Raw genomic sequence first — 19527 nt, 5'->3', positions numbered from 1 at the left:
AAGTGTAAGTTTAAGCATGTGAGTAATCTCATTTACAGCTCAATTTTGCATTTAAATTCATAGGTATAGTTTGACTTCTATATTGGGGGGGCAGCTCCAGTGAGGCCTGCAGGGCCACACGTTGCGGGGGGGCGTTCCACCTGCCTCCCCCCAAATATGCACATGATTAAAATGAGAATTCAACCTGTGTTTTTATATATGAAACACAGTGTAGCCTCACCAATTTTTCAGCAGTAAATCTGTTAATTAGCTTCTGACATGTGTGCGCATTTTGAGAATTTCCTCAGCAGAGCAGAAGCAGGCATCAATTCTGTATTGAGGAAATACAAATGAGTTCAATATTTACTCCTAGGTTTATGCAAGCTTTTTGATCGTATGATTGTAATGTAGGCTTGGGAAGCATATTTTGGTACTATTGTAAAAATGTTTCAGGATGCATTAAAAAAAAAAAAGGTAGGAGTTTTACTGAAGAATAGCTTCATTACACAAGTATGTGCTTTTATAAAGGAACTTTTACACAAAGAAAAAGGAATGCTACTCACATCTATAGAACAGAAACGGCTAGTCTATCTCCAAGACTGTAGTGCTCAAATAATGGCTGAACATTTCCTATTGATTTGAAAGTCCTGTGCTACTGTACACTCATATCATAGCTATGGCACACAAATTTGTATGACTCAATTTGGCTCAGACGAAGCTATGAATAATAGCCCACTTCTTTGCAAAATATTTACCTTCAACTAACAGTGTGAGTACGTCATAATGCTCACCCTTTCTGGCTTCTTTATGGGCAGAGGCACAGCACTGTCATCACCTCATGTTCCATCATACTGAGATAGAAGCCACAGCTTGGATGGGTAGCATACTTTTTGTATTATATCATGATGGAAGTAGAGTTGCCAGTCTTTCCCACTGTTGTTATAATATCACCTGGCTCTTCAATAGCACTTTACATCAGTAGATCACATGTCAGAGTTTGATTTAAAGAAAAACTACTTAAAGTCTTTCATCATATTTCAAAAGCTCAATTACACTGAAGTTATTTTTAAGAAGTCCAACACATTCAAAGATTGAAGAGTTTCCAACACCTCATATGAGGATTAAAGCCTCTTAACCTGGGAGAAACCTATGCTTCCATACCCTTCAAAACTACACCTCCCCCCAAAGTCACACCAATTTAATTATATTGTCACATCTTGACTCCCCACCAAAAAAACCCAACTCTGACAGATTGTCTCCCTCCAATAAATCCATTAAACCAATTAATTCTGGCCACCACTGTTACCCCAAACGACTGAATTAATGATGCCCCACGTCAAACCAACAACAGATGCTGGTTCCCACCACTTTGCAGAGTTTCTCTGCAACTACTGCCCATACTGCTCTTGTGGATGCACAGAAGGGCCTTGGCTTTCCATCCAGTTGGGTCCTCTGCTCCTTTTCATTTCCTCTTAAAGGAGCAGTTCTCAGAGGCAACTCTGCTCCTTTCATTCTCCCTCCCTTAGAAAGACCCACTAGTCCAAATTTCCTCTAGTCAAGTTGCTGAGTGTATGGATGGAACAATTGGGCATACTCATTGCCTAGCTATGGGCCTCATCTCTGAGTTAATGAATGCCTCCTCAGAGATACTCAGCATACGGACTCTTGGGATTGGGCTCTAGATAACTTTCATGATACCATCTTCTAATATTTGTAGCAAGGCCCAAAATAATTTTGCACAATTTCATTACAAACCTAAAACCTGGGATAGTTTATGCAGTCCAAGGAACAGTGTTTGTAAGTTAGCAGGTAAAGCACACTTTTATTTTGCTATGTCAAAACAACATTTCTATTTTTCTTCCTGCCTGGTTAAAAAAAAAGTCATTATGAATCTCCACAGTCTAAAATTTTTATAAATACAGCAAATTTTATGGACAAGCAAAATATCTGTTTTTGAAAAGTGAACCAATTAAAATTTTCCTTCTTCTGAAAACAGGCTCACAGGGGAATATCTAACATAGGCAGTTTTGAGTCCCATCACCCACCCACCACTTTCTCTTCTCAGAGCTGGGTCTGAGAAGTGGGCAGGGCCTCCAAAACACACAGAGACTGAGATCCGTGGGAATAAACGCAAAATACATCATAAAATCCACTTTACTTGATGCTCCCATCTAGGCCTCTCACAGTAACTGCAGTACATCTAGCAAACTTGGCGTGCTGCCATTGGCTGTCTTTTTCCCCAATATTCCTCTGGCAATGTCTGAAAGCCATAGAGAATTTAATGAGGGCAGCAGTAACTTCTGAGGCTTTATTTTGAATTGTAAGTTCTGTTGCCCTAAGAGGAGAGCATGCTTCACAGAGCAGCTTGTCATCTGACTTCTCTCAGCTATGCCTCCTACAGCAGATGAGAATGCATCTGCATAGCAGCTGCAAAAGGGAGAGGATGAGCTATTCGGTAGTGTTATAAGAACATTCCTCTTCTCACCCCAAGTCCTTCTCTGCGGCACTTGGACTATTCTGCCCCTCTTCATGTCATAATAATGGAGGCAAGTCTATTCAAGCCTTAAGTTAGAAGGCAAATGAACAAGCACACATACAAATGCTTCTGATTTAATTTACATTAAAAATAACAGACTAAGAAAAAAAGGAGAACTATCTAAAATTATGTCAGTATAATAATTGGGTGAAGTTTAATCAAGAAAGGAAAAAAATTACAATCTGTATTATTAGATTATTCTCTTGGTAGGTTTGAAGACTGCTTACTTTCTGATAAATTTAATTGAATTACTAGCAATGAACAATATTATAGATGGGGCTTATAGTAAGGTTTCCCTACGCTTACCATAATAACACTCTATTTTCAGTTGCTTATAACTAAAGCTAAGATTTTGTCATGGTTATTTTTAGTAAAAAAGTCAGATAGGTCACGGGCAATAAACAAAAATTCACAGCCCATGACCGGTCCGTGACTTTACTAAAAATAACTGGGGCCTGGGCTAAGTAAGTGAGGGAATGGAATACCATGGGGGAGGAGGGGACTGACAGGCAGAGATCCCCGCCATGGTGGGAGGCACAGCCCCAGCAGCCACAGTGGGGGGCGCAGCCGTGGGGGGCACACAGCCCCCGCTCTGGAGCTGGCCACAGCTGCAGGACAGGGGCGCAAAGCCCAGATGCAGTCCCTGCCAAGCCACGGGGGACGGGACACATGGCTCTGGGAAGCCGCGAAGAGGGCACATGGCCCCCGCTGCAGCCATCGGGCAGGGGAAAGCGGCCCCAGCATAGCCCCCACCCTGGAGCTGGCTGCAGCTGTGGGACAGGGATGCACAGCCTGGCTGTAGCCCCGGCTTCAGCTGCTAACAGCTGAAGTGGAAGAAGTCACGGAGGTCCAGTAAAGTCACGGAATCCGTGACTGCCGTGACCTCTGTGACTAAATCGTAACTTTACTTATAACTTTGCAAAACTAACCATTTGGGCCAAAATTGCATCTGCCTCATGCTGTTCTATTTTTGTTTGTTTTTTGGTGGGGGAGGCAGAAAGAGAGGTAAGGAGGAGGAGGAAAGGAATTTTCAGCCAAAACGAGTTAGGCCATTTCCAAGAACGAGGCAAGGGCAAAATATATTTTTACATGTTAAAAAATTGAGACTTTCTTTGAAATGCTTTAGCTCCCATACGCTTTGAAGGAGGGCCTTGAAGTTTTGCAGAGGGTTGACTTTGTGTCCAGTGATATGCTTTTTGCCTTCACCATGAAAATCCACCCAAAATTGGCCAAGCAACAAGGTTTTAAAGAGACTCACATATGTACAGTAGAGACCTCTTATTTTAACAGCTAAAATCTCCAGATAATCACTCCTCAAGAAGCATGCTCCAGCCTCTCAACTTCTAGGTGTGACTTGACTGTACATGGGGGAAATCAGAAAGACTTTCCTTGTAATTACTGCTCTGGGTCAGACACTGGAACCGAGAACAGGAAGCCTCTCTCTTTTATGACCCTCCTGCTGGCATCCAGCAAACATGGAAGAAGAAGAAGCCATCCAATTTGAATACAGAAGAGATAATGTTGTGAATTAGGGTGAGGGGAGGGAAAGGAGCAGTTTGGGACAAGGAGTTTGGGGAGACTGGGAGTTGGTGAGGAGGGGAGACTGAAGAAGTAGAAAAAGCCAGTAAGGGAAATGGGAGGTGGGGGAGGGAGTAATAAATAATGCCTGGAGTAACACATTGAACAATGGAGGAGAAAAGAAAATATTGAATAGCAGGTCCTTAAGTGAGCACCATCTTTCCTGTGCTCTGAAGGAGATGGGGTCCTGTAGAAAAAAAGATAATTTATGATCATGAAATTAAGGACTGTATCATAATGCATAAACACAAGGGAGCTAAACTAACACTGCACAGGCAAGCTTAATTCTTGACTTTTCTAAGGCTACGTCTACACTACCACGGGAAGTTGACTACGCTACACAAATAATGTTGCTGGAGTTGACGTACCTTAGGGTCTACACTGCAGGGGGTCGACTGGAGAAACTCTCCTGTCGACTTGACTTACTCTTCTGGTCAGGGGTAAAGTACAGGGGTTGACTGGAGAGTGATCTGCTGTCGATTTGGCGGGTCTTCACTAGATCCGCTAAATCGACTGCCGGTGGATCGATCTCAGAGTGTCAATCCCAGCTGTAGTGTAGATGTGACCTAAGTTTTGAATGCTTGACTTTGCAGCCTTAATAATGTTCTTTTAATGTAATGGTATGTATAATGATATTTATGTTAGCATAGTAATAGGCTCTTTGTGGTAGTCCATAGCCCCCTACTAGCAACAAATATTAGCAAACTTCTTGTGAGTTTTTAGAGAGAATGTATACAAGAACACACTAAATACAACATATTTGTGCAGGTCCTTCCTGAACAAACTATCACCATAACACAGAAACTAATCAAAGCATTATTCAATTTATAAACCAAACCAAAAAAAAAAAACCCCGCAAGAGACACTTCCATCTTTAACTTTTGATCCAGTTAAGACCCAATCCTGAACACATAGTAGTCATGAATAGAGTCTTAGCATTGATTTAAATGGGAGCAGGATTGAGCCTTTATAGTTTTAAGGCTTTCTTACTAATGCCATTGCATATTTCATGAGTATTATTAATAATCTGATTTGATATGTTACTTTTGATATCAGTAGGTTTTAAAAATCAAAACCTAGTTTTCAATAAAGATTTTATTGTTCCATTTGTTCCACGTTTTGTACACTCCCAGTATTATGTGAGAAATCCTAAATTCCTGTAGAAATGTCAAACATATCATTATATAGCAGATTCATTTATGCCAGGGGTTGGCAACCTTTCAGAAGTTCTGTGCCGAGTCTTCATTTATTCACTCTAACTTAAGGTTTCGCGTGCCAGTAATACATGTTAATGTTTTTAGAAAGTCTCTTTCTATAAGTCTATAATATATAACTAAACTATTGTTGTATGTAAAGTAAATAAGGTTTCTAAAGTGTTTAAGAAACTTCATTTAAAATTAAATTAAAATGCAGAGCCCCCCGGACCGGTGGCCAGGACCCAGGCAGTGTGAGTGCCACTGACAATCAGCTCGCGTGCTGCCTTCAGCACGTGTGGCATAGGTTGCCTACCCCTGATTTATGCCATTCTTAAGTACTAGACTGACTCACGGGACACCTTTTTTAGCAGTTTAGAAATAACACACAATGTTAAATTTCCTATGGCAAGTATCCACAGATTAGCAATGGAAAGCAAATTGTTTAACAAACTGATGTTAACACTGCTCCACCGAGAATAGTTCCAAGGAAGACCCAGTCTCTAAACAAAATGCAACAACAGAAAACAGACATTGTATGACAGCTTGGATGTTTGCTATTAACTGCTTCTGGATTCATCTGCTGTAAGTGGCAGCTATGTACAAATGAATGAAAGAAAGATTATATATTTAATATATATTATTCGTTATTAAAAACTATAGATCAGATTGTACCTCTTCCCCAACCCCCATGCAGATACAAGGAGGAGAGAAGTATGCAATTGTTACACCACCAGACCAGAGTGTTATTTATTTTATTAAAAAGTGTCAGAATCCAACACATCACAGCTTACATGAGCTCTATTGCTGGAGAGCTTACCAGGAACACCCAACTCTTTTGACCACATCTTGCTCCACAGACCTTTCCCCCCCTTGAGCCTCTTTAGCACAGTTCCAAACCTTAAAAGCAATAGGGCACTGGAAGATATAGCCCTGGCTGGCATTCCACCAAGTTCTTACATCAAAAAAGTTACACTTAAATTACAACATTAATTTAGTGTGTGAGTGCTACACTCAAAGCATTATTGCCCCTCAGTGGGGTCTCTGTAAGAGTCAGGCAACTCACGGAAGCAGTGAGACTACATACTACCCAGGGGTGCACAGTGTCCCTACAAAGGCAGAGGCCTGGTCTTGCTCCATCCTCCAAGCTCTTGAGTGAGCCTGCAGACTGCAGAGCAAGAGCAACATGGAGGCAGAGTAGGTTGAAATGTGATGCACTCTATAAAAGGCTACAGCAATTGGTGTCCTCCTACCATGCACCAAGGAACTGAAGGAGGAATCCCTTACTATGGGCTGTGCCTAAATGGTATGATTAAACCATTGATTGGACACAGTACTGTACTAACAGGAAAATGCATTAGATGGTCTGTAATAGGGTGGCTTGTTCTTTTATAATCTGGGTTGACTAACTCCAGGCCTTCCAGCAGTCATTAAAGTGACGGAGACTGCAGAGTGTGTGTGGAAAGGCTTCTGCAGGGAAGACCTTGAGACCAGGGAGTCTCAAGTCCTAGCTAGGAGGACTGTGAATAACCTAAGCCAAACCAGGAGAATTTGGAAGTCAGAGCCTGAAGGCTGAGGTAAAAAACGGAGAGCTGATGAACCTAGACCCTGCTCCAGGAAGGAAGGCTGTGGACTCCCTACCTAAGGGGGGGGGGAGGGGGAGAGACACTAAACTGGGAATGGGGCCTGCAGGGCCAATGTGTGTAAAGATTAAATAAATTGGACCCCAGAATGGGAGAGTTTTAATTACCTTTTGGATGGTGATTTTGAGTTACTGAGCAGCCAAGAAGGAAAAACCGAGGCAGGCACTACAGCATGACCTCTAGTCATGAGGCAGTGCTCAGTTGGAGGACAACCCCGGCCCTATAATAGAGCTGGTTAGGAATTTTTCAAAGAAATGGCACTCTCTCAAAAGATTTCGATTTGTCAAAATGAAACTTTTCTCAGGAAAGATTTCTCAGGTCCAGGATGGAATTTCTGGTTATGGCGACAGAACAAGAGCTACTAGCTCAGTGAGTAAGGTACTCACCTGGGATATGGAAGATGCAGGTTCAGGTCTGAATCAGGCAGAACAGGGACTAGAACCTGGGCCCCCACATCCCAGGTGAGTGCCCTACCCCCTGACTTATTGGCTATTCTCTTTGTTTTTTGTTCCCCCCTCAAAAAAGTGTCAAAAGGCCTCAGGTTCATCCCAGAGCAGAACATGAAAATTTTCAAATCTTAAAATTTTCATGGGATGGGAAAATCATTTCCTGTCCAACTCTATTTAATACATTTCTACATCTGTGAACCTATAAAAACGATATGTTTCTCTACATTTCAACTCCGAACAGTAGAACATATATTTAAAGTGAATTTGGTGTTAGGAAAGGTACCATGTGACCAACCACACTTATTTACAGAACAGAAACTAAACAAACAGCAGCAAGGCAAGCTTCCTCTTTGTTGCCCCACTAGGATGACCAGACGTCCCGATATTAGGGGCTTTGTCTTATATATGCAGTTATACCCCTCTCCCCGAAAAAAAAAAAAGTGTCCTAGTTTTTCCATTTGCTGTCTGGTCACCCTACGCCCCACTGACTCGTCTGTGTTCTGCAAAAACCATTCAAGACCTGCTGTGCTTCTCTACTGGGACTAACTGGTTTTATGATGCACTTTTATTTATCTTAGCTATTTATATAGCCCCCTATTATTGTTGCATCTGAGCACCTCACAATCTTGAATGTGTTGATCCTGACAATACTCCTGCGAGGAAGGGAAGTGGTATTATTCCCATTCTACAGATAGGGAACCGAAGTACAGAGAAACTGATCTGTCCAAGCGTGGCGCAAAGGAAGGTTTTGCACCTGAATAAGGGTCAAATCAGTCCAGACTAGCATTCTAATCACTAGACTGTCCCTCTCCTTTAAGAGCATCAACATACAGCAATCATAATTACATGGACACATATCCAATGGCAACTAGATTATGACAACAACTCATTTGATATAGCATAAACAGCTATCTGAGACCAATGAGTTGAAGGCATTTTTGACCTGGGATGGATTTAAACCAACAACAACTTTGGGAGTAAAGGTTTTCACATTCATCATCAAGCTTCTGAGTCATCCTAATCCTAGTTTCACATATTTGTTTGATATCTGGGTTAAGAAACAAAAAATAAATGAAGTATTTGTAGTAGTCTAAGAAAGAAGGTTACAATTATGCCTCAAAGTAGACAGATCAGAATCACTTACTGGTTTCCTCTATTGAATGATCTGTGACTCAGATACTCACTGTAGGTTCTAATCACTAAATACATTTGCTCTGGCTCGCCTTTGTTTTCACATTTCTTTGATCAATGGATAGAACTGCAAACAGAAATGCCATGCAGGATATGCACTCTTCATCTGGAAACTCTAGTGAAGTAGAACAATGATGTTACCTTCCCTTTTGTATGTTAAAATGAAAATATTACTGTTATCAAAACACAAAAGCTGATGCCTAGATACTGTATTAGGGATTATAAAAGTATTAGAGATAGACAGAGAAATATATTACATAACTTCTGAATAAATAAAGTCCAAACCCTGCCTCTACGCTATTGAAACATTGCTTTAAAGCAGCTAACCCGGAACTTGTGGTTAGTATATTTTTATGGAAGCATGGTGAATGAGCAAAGAACTCAATACCCGGTTGAGTGGTGGTGGTGGTGGTGGTGCGTGTATGTAGATTACAGCTACAGGATCAAATAAATCACATATCCTTTTATTCTACCCTAAAAATGAACACTGTAGGCCAAATTTATTTCTATCATAAGAAAACAAAATTCCATTGAATTGTACCCATTTCTGTCAGTGGTATATTCAGCCCACTGTGTTTAAGGATTTGACTTTCACCTAGGCTTTTATTCCAAATGGTATGAATAGAAATTATGCTTCGCTAAATGTGTAACCATGATTTTGTTCTTGGGGGTGAGGGGAAGGGAAGTCGTTCTTACACTACAGTGTTATTTTGACAATATACAACCTGCACTTAGTCTTCATTTTCTAAAGTAATAAAATAATATGCATGAAGTCACTTTTTAAAATCCAAAAATACAATAGCAACATTAAAAAAAAGAAAACAAAACTTTCCCACAACTAAATGTAGCTGTCTGGCTCCAGTTTCTGCCACCAGAATTTAAATGCAACTCCAAATTATGTTAATGGCACATTATACTAATGCAACATTTGTAAATGAAGCCACTCATTTTTCTGTTTCCCCATCATTTAATCCTCATTTTCTGTATATATTTCAGGAATCACTTTCTGCAAACAAACCTACTTAGCAAGAAGATTCACACTCCCTCCAGTCACTGTAGATGAAAGAACAATCTCCTGAATTCAACATACTGGAGAAAAAGCAAAAAAAGGATAGAATATCTTGTAGCACTATTAAAAAGAGACTAACTCCACAGATAAAGTTTATAGTCTTATTGAAATTTTTTTTTTCCTACTTGGTTTTCATGCACACAAAATGGAATAACGATTTACGTAGCTGAATTTCTTAAAATGAGGCAAAACCCTTGTCTGTTTTAATATATACTCTTCCTTATAAAAATTTGTTCCAAGATACATAAAACTACACTTTAGCCACCTCCTTCATGCACACTCTTAAAAATGTTTAGTTAGCAATGATTGTTATGAAAAGCAGAAAAGTATAAATATAATTGCGTACAAATCACAGCAGAAAACCATCATATGTAAACATTTCCTATGAAATTAGGATTTATCAATTGTAAAATAACATGAAACCAATGGAATTCTAAAATTTCTACCAATGTTTCCTTTGAAAGCTGGCAAAAAAATAAGTTACTAAGTTGCCTTTTACTTTTTCTTTAATGATATCTGCATTGACAATTTAACGAAGTACAGTGTAACACTGAATTTACATCTATAGAAGGACAGGCTATTTAAAAATCTAATTAAGGGCCTAATCCTGCAAACACTTATTACCAGGCACAGTTATTACTGCCATGAGCACCTCATTTTAAATGAATGGTCATTGTGATAATCACTGAGGATCTGAGCTGAAGCCCACTGAAATCAACATAAAGACATTCATTCACTTTAATGAGCTTTGGATCAAATTCTAGGCCCCTAAATTTTCAGGTCAATATTTATTAAGTAAATATTTTAATATAGCTTAAATATTTTGGACAAAGATTTTTCCAGTATGTATTGCATTTTATTTTGTTTTTGATTTGCTAATCTAGATATTAACAGATAAAAACCATATTAAATGATGTATATTTGTCATGCAACTAAAAGGTGGATAACATCTCATTTGAAAGAGTTCCTGCCCGTTCTCTGACTTATTGTAATAAAGATTACAGGGTTTGAAACTAATCCCAAACATTTTAGGGTATACAAAAACTTTATACACTGGAGACAGTCACAATCTATAGAGAAAGGCTTAATAGACACTGATAGAGGAAACGTGAAAGACAGCCAGTACGTTAGACTGGTTTCCTTCTGAGTTTCACCGATCTCTTATGAATTGGCACCTGCTCTATACTTCAAGCCAACAAAGCTGGCTGCCCTCAAGGCCTGGGCTGAAAACCAGCACTTGTTCCACTTCCCTGACCGTGGCACTTTTCCACAAGCTGCCTAGGACCCATGCACAAATTACACCCAAACTCAGGAATAAAGCAACCACAGACTTCTACTTATGCGCAGTTGGCTGCTGTGTCTTTCATGCACAGAAAGGCTAGCTTCTATTTTGTGTACCAAATGGAATTTTGTGAAACATTTAATGTAATAATGAATGCATGGCAAAAAGCAACTGCTTTTGTTTGGGTCATCTTACCAACCTGAAACTCAGGCCAACGCTGTAAGGTGTTCAGCGAATCTGACCAGTTGCCATTTTGAATTGAAACTATGAAAAACTGGGCCATTTCACAGGATGTCTAACCCAAACTAGGTAAAAGTTGGTGGTTTTGTTTGAGTTTTGATTTCCATTTTTAGGTTAATTAATTAGTACACCGCTACCTCAATATAACGCGACCCGATATAACAAGAATTCGGATAGAACGCCGTAAAGCAGTGCTCCGGGAGGGTGGGGGGGGATTTGCACACCAGTGGATCAAAGCAAGTTCAATATAATGCGGTTTCACCTATAACGCAGTAAGATTTTTTGGCTCCCGAGGACAGCGTTATATCGAGGTAGAGGTGTACCACAAAACTCAGAGTGAAGATCAGGCAATATAAACCCACATGAACAGAAACACACACAAAAAAGGTCTGAACAAATTTCTATTACCCAAAACTGCCAAGTTTCAGAGTTCAAATACTTAGTCTCACTGTTACCAAGAGATGCAATAGTGAATAAACCTCAGAAAAGTGAGGACACTCTGAAGTAGGCTCACCACCCTTGACATTTATCCTGTTGGAAGTGGGAGATAAAAATCTTATGTCATGAGGTTAGTGGTGATCCAGTGGCATTGTGACAATGCCACGAGAGATACAAGGGGATTTTCTTACCCAAATTCAATTTGTGATTTTTATGTCTGTGGTATGTTGGACAGATGGAGGTTGTAATATGCTTGAAGGATGCAATTCGGTACCCTATCTACATTGCCTGATGGAACTGTGTTTTTACCATGACAGGGGACAACTATGTTTTAATCAGGTCCTTGATATGGTTGTTTTTACAGTGCATATAGACACAATTAAGACTGGGTAATGAATTAAGAGCAGGTAGCAACCTTGACTGAAGGAAACAGTAGAGATCTGAGGAAAATCCGCTTATGAAGAGGAAGATGCAGAGTCCTCCAAAGCAACTAGTCCCATGTTCTGCCCACAGTATCCCCTTTCACACTCCCTCCCTTTCATTTAACCATGTACAAAGTACATAGATTAAACAATATGCCATATTTCTAACTGTTTAAAACCTTCCTGCTCTTTAAAAAAAATGCAGTGGTGTTTCTTATTGTGGGAAGCAAGAGATTTTGAGCAGAAGATCTGTACAATAGCAGAAGCCACAGACCCCCAACAACATAAAACTATAGCACTGTTAAATTTATTACACACAGCCTCTGAGGCCGTTCAAGAGATTCACCTCTTTTTGGAAAGCAGCTAGTGAAAGATAAATTCAAAACAAAAAGGCATTCTCTTGGGTAAAATATTGCTGTCCTAAATTTTAGGTAAAAAAAAGAATTTTCTATTCTTCATCATAAGCCAGTCCATAGATTTTCACTGTAGGATTTTTATGAGATGTGTACAACTGGGGAAGGAAAAACTGAAGTGATTTGTGATCAAAATATACACAGTTAAAAAAAAAAAAAAAATTCTTCAGGCATGTAATATCCTTCACCCAAAGGTACCATTTGCTCAGGACTTGCAGCATTTTGTGAAAATTGTATACTGAGGATCACCTTGTCACTTAACATATTTCTCTCTTGAATCACCCTCATCCTGTTTCATTGACTTTTTCCTCTTTTCATATTTCTTTGAGGAATGAATACATTCAAAAAGATTGCTTAATTTTGTAATATCATTATACTATTCCCGGTATTACCAAGTGGGTAGGAGAAATCTTTTAGTTTCTTAGCTTTGTCTAATGGATCCTCAAAAAGATTCTCTTAGTAAATTTTGAAGTATCCAATAGCTGATTTTCACTTCCAGAGCCACATGTGCCTTCATGAGAAGTTATTGACCAGTCAGGAATGTGTCAGAAATGAAGAAGCCCAGAGCTCTCTAAGTTTGCCCCTAGGCTTGTGTTTTCTTGATTTTACATGGCAGGGATACTGATGAAGTCATCTCTTGCAAAACAAGTTGGAGCTGCTGAAGGCATTTTAGTTTTACTGGGGATTCCCATTCTGACTTAGTTACATCATTTCTTAAGCATAAAGATATACGCCCTATAGCATAGAGCCTGGGGGGAAAGATTTTTTGCATGATTTCTCTGCCCTTCCTATCTTCCTATTTCTAGCTCGAGTGATTCATCAGGGAAGAGAAAGTCAAGAAGCAGCTACTGCCCTTAATAGTTTCAAAATATTTCCAGGGAAGAAGCCTGTCTTTGTCTGGATTGAGTGTGTACAGAATCCCATTTATCTTAATATTTTGGTCGTTTCCTTGTGTGATTTTCCTTCTATATTCTGGAGTTGACGAAGAAAGAGGAAGTGAAAAGAGAAGGGCTCCTCCGGTATTAGCTGGGCTTCTCTTTCTTTGATAAGGCCTTGTGCAAAAATTGACTATTTATAAATCCTCTTTTATTGGACCAACTTCTGTTGTTAAAAGAGACAAGCTTTTGAGCTATACAGAGCTCTTCTTCAGATTTGGGTCCTTTCCCATTTTGTTTTATATTGTACATATTTAGGTATGCATTGTATTAACATATGTGGACAAGATATGCAAGTAATCTAAATATGCTCCTGTGACTGAGATCCAAGCAAAATGCAGCAATCTGAGGAAACCTCTAAGCAGTCAGTTCACTTTAACATGGATACATAATGGGTATGTATATCAGGAAGCTACATGAGTAGCTCTACACTTAATTTCATTTGCATTAACTGAAACACACATACGAAGGAAGAAGGCACATAAAGATTGCTGTGTTATCTAATATTGGACCTAAAAAAAAAAAAATCTATTTTTTTTCCAGGATTTAACTGCCTCTTTCCCAGTTAGTGACATTTTAAGAGTGTATTCCACATCCTGCCTTGTTAAAACACTGCAGTACCACCTCAGATTACCAGACATATGGTGACTGAAACTCACCCTCAACTGTAGTTTTGTTAGGTCCTCTGGTGTTGTTTCGAATGAGATTGTACATGGGTTCTTTCAAGCTAGCCAGACAACTAAAATGCACTCTGGGTTGAGGACCCAGAGCGTAGCCTCCTTCTCAAATCCCCTTTCCACCCTTCAGAAAGTCTTGCATGTCCTTTCAATATTACCCTGAAGAGCAAAGGTCCTAATTCTTCAAGTCCTCCGCACACAGAACACCCACTGACTTAAAAGGTGGCCATGCAGGACTGAATTTACATGACACAGTTCATTAGCTATAAAAGTTTCTAAAAGTTTATGGGAGAAGTGCTTGTTTCTTGAAACTTTACTGAAGAAGTTAAAGTATATTGATCTACCACTTCTCAAGCTTCATGTATAGCAAGATCATTTGAAGCAAAGCATGCTTTGTGGTCAAGATTTAATTTAAAGCAACAGCCACTTTAGGTAGACTGATAATGGTAGGGGCTCAAGAACTCCAATTATCTTGTATGAAATCTCCTTCAACTCTCTTCTTTGCCCTAAGTCTATTTCATGCCATTATCATGGTCGCAGAGTCTACTGCCTAGTATCTGTAGCACAAACATGAATCCTGAGACTTTGGAGGCAGTTTTGATGGCCTGAGAAATACCCCCAAGTCCTGTATTTATGCAGGCATGGCAATATTGCTTTTTAACTAGTTATCTCAGATGTGCAAAGTAGAGGAAGAGAGATTTATAAATTTCACATCTCTATTAATATAACACTGGACTATTTCAGCTATAAGATCACAAGATTTAGACAAAGTCTTTGTATTTTTTAAATCTATAGACTATTAATGGAAACCATGAGAAATGCCCTAATGACAATGACTGCTTTAGACTTATACAGCAGGGATGCTTGCACCTTCTAAGAGCCAGGTGAATGGAACAGTGAATCAGTAAGCAGTTAATCTTCAGCAGTACTAAATATACAGACTGACAGCTGACAATCCATTACAGAGTATAAACTATTATCCCATTCTTTCAGAATTGTTTGCTTTCAGAATTTCAGCTTGCTTCTTAGAACAATACAAATATTTTTCCAGTAGTGTGAAGGATCAGTATAATGTCTGTATCAAACTGACTTTTAATTGGTAGTCACACCATTTTTAAGAATGTGACCTACATTGTAGTTACCTTCAGGTCAAGGACAGACCAATGACAGCTTACTGTAATGCCTGACAATGCTCTGAAGGGCTACAAAAGAGTAGCTTTGATGGTCTTCCAGTCAAAGGGGTCCACCCCTAGAACAATGGTTTTGCTACAGAAAGTGGCCAGACCAAAGGAAACTGGTTTTCCCAGTTTGGAGTTGGGAGAAGGGGGGCTGGCATTTACCAGTTAGCCACCTGACTGGGGTTCTGAAACTGATCAGGTGGTCATATGAGAGATGTAACTAAAATCTTATTAAGAGCAGGATCTGCTCCAGACTTACTCTCTCTCTCTCTGGCTGACCATTCCCAAACAACAGAAGGACTCAAGAAAGAGGTCAGCATAGCCCCAGGGAAAGATTATATAGGTTTTCACGGTCTTTCCTCACATATCCGTAACTTCCATCTGCTTTAAAAGGTAAAAGTTAAAGGTTTAAGCCTGTATTCCTTACCTTACCTGCCACATAGTTCCCAAGAGTCAAACTATAAACAAAAGTACTCCATGGTGAGGTGAAACTCTGGGTAAGTGTTTATAAATAACTGGGGAGATTCGGGAAGTCTCAAAATTGGTTTCATGGTCTTGGGCAGTTGGAATGCAAAGTCCCACATCCCAACAGAGGGCAGACAGGTAATCTACACCTGGGAGCGTTCCTTAGAAATCCAGAGCTAGAAATGGAGTCTGGACTCTGCCCTTACCAGCTGGCTCGAAAGCATGTGGGACACAAATGTTGAGTCCAATTACAACAGACTGAGGACTGTCCACTAGGGGGATGCAGCCAGGTCAAAACAAATGGTCTTTCTTAATCAGCATTCATAGAAACCTACTGGGATAAGGCGACCCCCACCTGAGGTGAATTCCTTGCTGCAAGCTGCAGCATGATAGGTTCACCTGCCTCAGTTTCCCTACCTCCTTCTGCCCATGAAAGGGACTGTCTCTCAGCATCTGACGTAAAGCCCACCTCTGGGTATAATATATTCACATGCACCAGTGCAGTATTTCCCCCAAACCCTGTAGTAAAACCATTTTCCAATTTCCACAATTAAACATACAGCAGGTGTTTCCTATGCCCCTCTCCAGGGGACATCAACAGCAAGTCACCCACCCAAGAGTCAATAGCAGCACTTCGGTCTCGGTTCCTTTGGCCTCCTGAAGCCTGAGAGTGACCAGTCTTCCCACACCCCTTCATTCAGGTCTTCATCCCGAGGGCTCCCCATCTTGCAGTGTTCCACTCCTCCATGCCTCCCTGCCTTTGAGTCATATCCCTGCACAGAGGATCTACCCTTCTGCAGTAACCCTCTTGTTTCTGGGCTCAGCTTCCCCTGCCCAAGTCACATCATCTCCTTTTCCTAGGGGTCATTGTCCATGCCTTCTGCTTGTCAGGCGACCCCAGCTTCAGTCAATTCTCACCCAACAGCTCTCTGCCAAGGTCCTCACTGGCAGCTCACAGTTACTGCTTTCCTTCCAAACGCAGCTCTCCTCCAAGCAACTTGTGCCACCATTTCCTTGCTAATTCTCTCTTGTCTGGGTCTCAGGCAGCTCTCACCTGCCCTTTCCTGCCTCTCTCAGGCAGCCTCATCTGCCTCTTCCTGACCCCTCAGGCTCCAACTTACCAAATCTTTTCCCCTCTAGGGCTCAGATGTCCTTTTTTAAGCCCAATTGACTTACACGGGCACTAGCCCAACTGCTCCCTCTTAAAGGAACCAGTCAGCCTGTGACAACTACCCACTAAAATTATCTAGCTGGCCAAACTTTCGTTTTGTTTTATTAATAGACTGCACTGCAGGAAGATTGAAATGGAAAGGTTCCATTGTAGCTATAGCAACATTGGAAGAAGCCCAAGAAAAAGCAGAACTACATCATCTTTGCATCATTTTGGGATCCAGTCCTCAAGACTTATGCTTCATAGCTATAAGAACATATCACTGTGGTATGTTGCCTTCTACAATATGGCTGATGAGATTTTAGTTTCCCTAAATCAGCCACTTAGGATTGAGCTGCAAAGACTGAGGTAAACAGAAAGACATTCCTGTTAAAAAATTAAAAAAAACAACCATCCTTTTCAAGAAGCAGAGTTGCTTAGCCAGTAATGTTATCATAAGAATAAGAATTACTAATGTAATTAACATGTTTCAAAGATGACAAATTTGGAGAGAAAAAAGCAAGTGAGCAGAGTATATAAAACAAAAAGGTAAATGGCTGTAATAAACTACAAGCAGTTTCTAAATGCGTGGTAGCAGAATGTTCTTACCATTCTTGGCAAGCAGTCCTCTCTTGACTGTTACAGGCAAGAAATCTTCTCTGGGCTGTATAACCAATCAATTATTTTATTTTCAGCAACGCTGTTATTTTAAGAAAGCTTTGGTGCGAAGAGGTAAGTGCATAAGAACATATACAATTTACTCAACTTCTTTGTCAATCTCAGGATTTTCATGCAAGGTTCATTCTTTGTGCTAGTTATTTTCAAGATTTGAAACATTTACACTGATTTTTAAATAGTTAACCAACATGCATTTCTTAAAATACATGCAATAATCCTAAAATTTGTGTATCAGATTCTTTACTGCAGAAGCTTGGAACACCTGCACAGAATTTCTGAATTTACAAATTTCTTTTCAATTTTTAATTATACTACCGCAAGTGAGGATAATTAGGTATTCCTGTTACAATGATAAAAATGCCCTTGCAGAGGATTTTAAACCAATATTACTATTAAGGGCATCTTTTCATTAGGTTCCATGTTAAATATGTGCTGTTCTATAAATTTAGATTTTAAATGTAAATCAGTTTCTCAATAATTTTATTTTCAAAGCAAAATAGCTTTATTAGGGCATGTGCATACTTACGAAAACAACTCTAAATAATATTTGTGTGTGTTTTATATTTGTGGTTGGGGTGTGTTGAAAAGAATGCCAGAGATAGATCAGTATATGTACTGTTTGGAGACAATTCAGAAATAGCTAAGCCACTTACTCTGAGAGATCAGGAAAAATTATGTAAAAGATAGTTATTAGTGCTATACCTGATCTTAGATCATACAAAACATGTCAATAAACTGTTTGCTAGTTTCTCAAATATTTTAAAAGGTTTACTTATCACATACATTATAAATCATACTTTCCTACAATGAATATGATCTTCTAGGATGCAGCTGGAATCAGATCACAAGAGGTACTGTGTTCCCCTCATTCCCACTGAAAGTAATGGAAGTGAACGGTGCTCACCACATTGCTGGACAGGGCCTTTGAAAGCTTTCAGATCTGCAGTGCTGCCATTTATGTCTAGTCTAGAACTCATGTCTGTGAAAATAAAACTGTCAGACTTGACTTGAGCCAAGATCATAACAAAATATTAAGTGTGAGCAAATTTGTTTGCAAGATTCTCAAATATTTTCATAGGTTTACTTATTACATAAAATATTTTCCTACAGTGAATATGTTCATCAGTACTGCACTTGAAAAATTTCAGAACTACAGTACTGATACTTGTGCCCACACCTGTATAAATATATGTCTATGAGAATAAACGGATGCCTGTTAACAGAAATTCCTCGATACCCTGCCTGTTCAGATGTTGCACCCAATCCAAACTAAAGCTCAAAAGGAGACTTAAGATTGGATTGCAACGGTACAGTTTCCGTGGAATGAAATAATGGTTTTCCTCAGAACAGAGGATTGTTTTTCAGTGTTCCGTTCCTTAATGAAGGCCCAGTCCAGCAGCTACTGAAGTCAATGGAAAGATTCCTGTTGATTTTAGTGGGAGTGGGCTCTTCTGAGGCCAGAACAGCACTATCCATAAATGGATATACAGTCTTTGAACTTGACCCTGGATTTATTGTGCATTTCAGAATAATAATGAGAAGTTCTGACATGCACACAGATGCAGAACGTCGTTATCATGGGTACATTCTTCAAGAGTTATTTCACTGTGAAATATGACTGCAAAAGAGGCAGTTGGAATTCTACATTTTTCCCTTAATGATTCCCAGGACAAAATGTCAGTTTATAGAAGTTGGATAATTTCTTTCCCTGCCCCCTCGCCCCAGCTCCCATCTAGCCTTATAACCTCAATCTGGGATTCAGTCTAGCTGGGTTCTTTCCTTCTTATGCATCATCACTAGTAGCAGCTCTGCAGCACTGGGAAGTGTCATGCAACTGGGGTGACCGTCTTATTTGGCAGCTACATCATGCTGTGATCTTCCTTCTTATATTGGTTGTGGGTAGATGCTGCAGCTGTTCCTCCTGCCTACCATGGGTCTCCGAGGCCCGTCTTCAAACAGCCAGGAGGCCTTTCTGCCTCTTCATTGTGGAGCCACCTGAGAGAAAGGGAGC

The 19527-nt window shown here is 39.9% G+C and overlaps 1 protein-coding gene across 6 annotated transcripts in view; it reads right to left on the bottom strand.

Annotated features, from left to right (window-relative positions):
* SGMS2 (sphingomyelin synthase 2) overlaps positions 1–19527 on the bottom strand; it is a 53056-nt gene that overhangs the window by 14374 nt on the left and 19155 nt on the right. For 3 of the 6 annotated variants that reach the window (XM_054029494.1, XM_054029495.1, XM_054029496.1), the window contains one exon: positions 221–310. The exons of 2 other annotated variants lie outside the window; for them this stretch is intronic. The gene's annotated coding sequence lies outside the window, so the exon portion shown is untranslated. Of the gene's footprint in view, positions 1–220; positions 311–770; positions 1348–19527 lie in introns of those variants that run through there. One more of the 6 variants, XM_054029498.1, reaches the window with a different exon arrangement.

The sequence above is a fragment of the Malaclemys terrapin genome, chromosome 5 (genome assembly GCF_027887155.1).
Source record: "Malaclemys terrapin pileata isolate rMalTer1 chromosome 5, rMalTer1.hap1, whole genome shotgun sequence".
In the NCBI taxonomy this organism is placed as follows: domain Eukaryota; kingdom Metazoa; phylum Chordata; order Testudines; family Emydidae; genus Malaclemys; species Malaclemys terrapin.
This window is presented reverse-complemented; position numbering and strand designations above follow the sequence as displayed.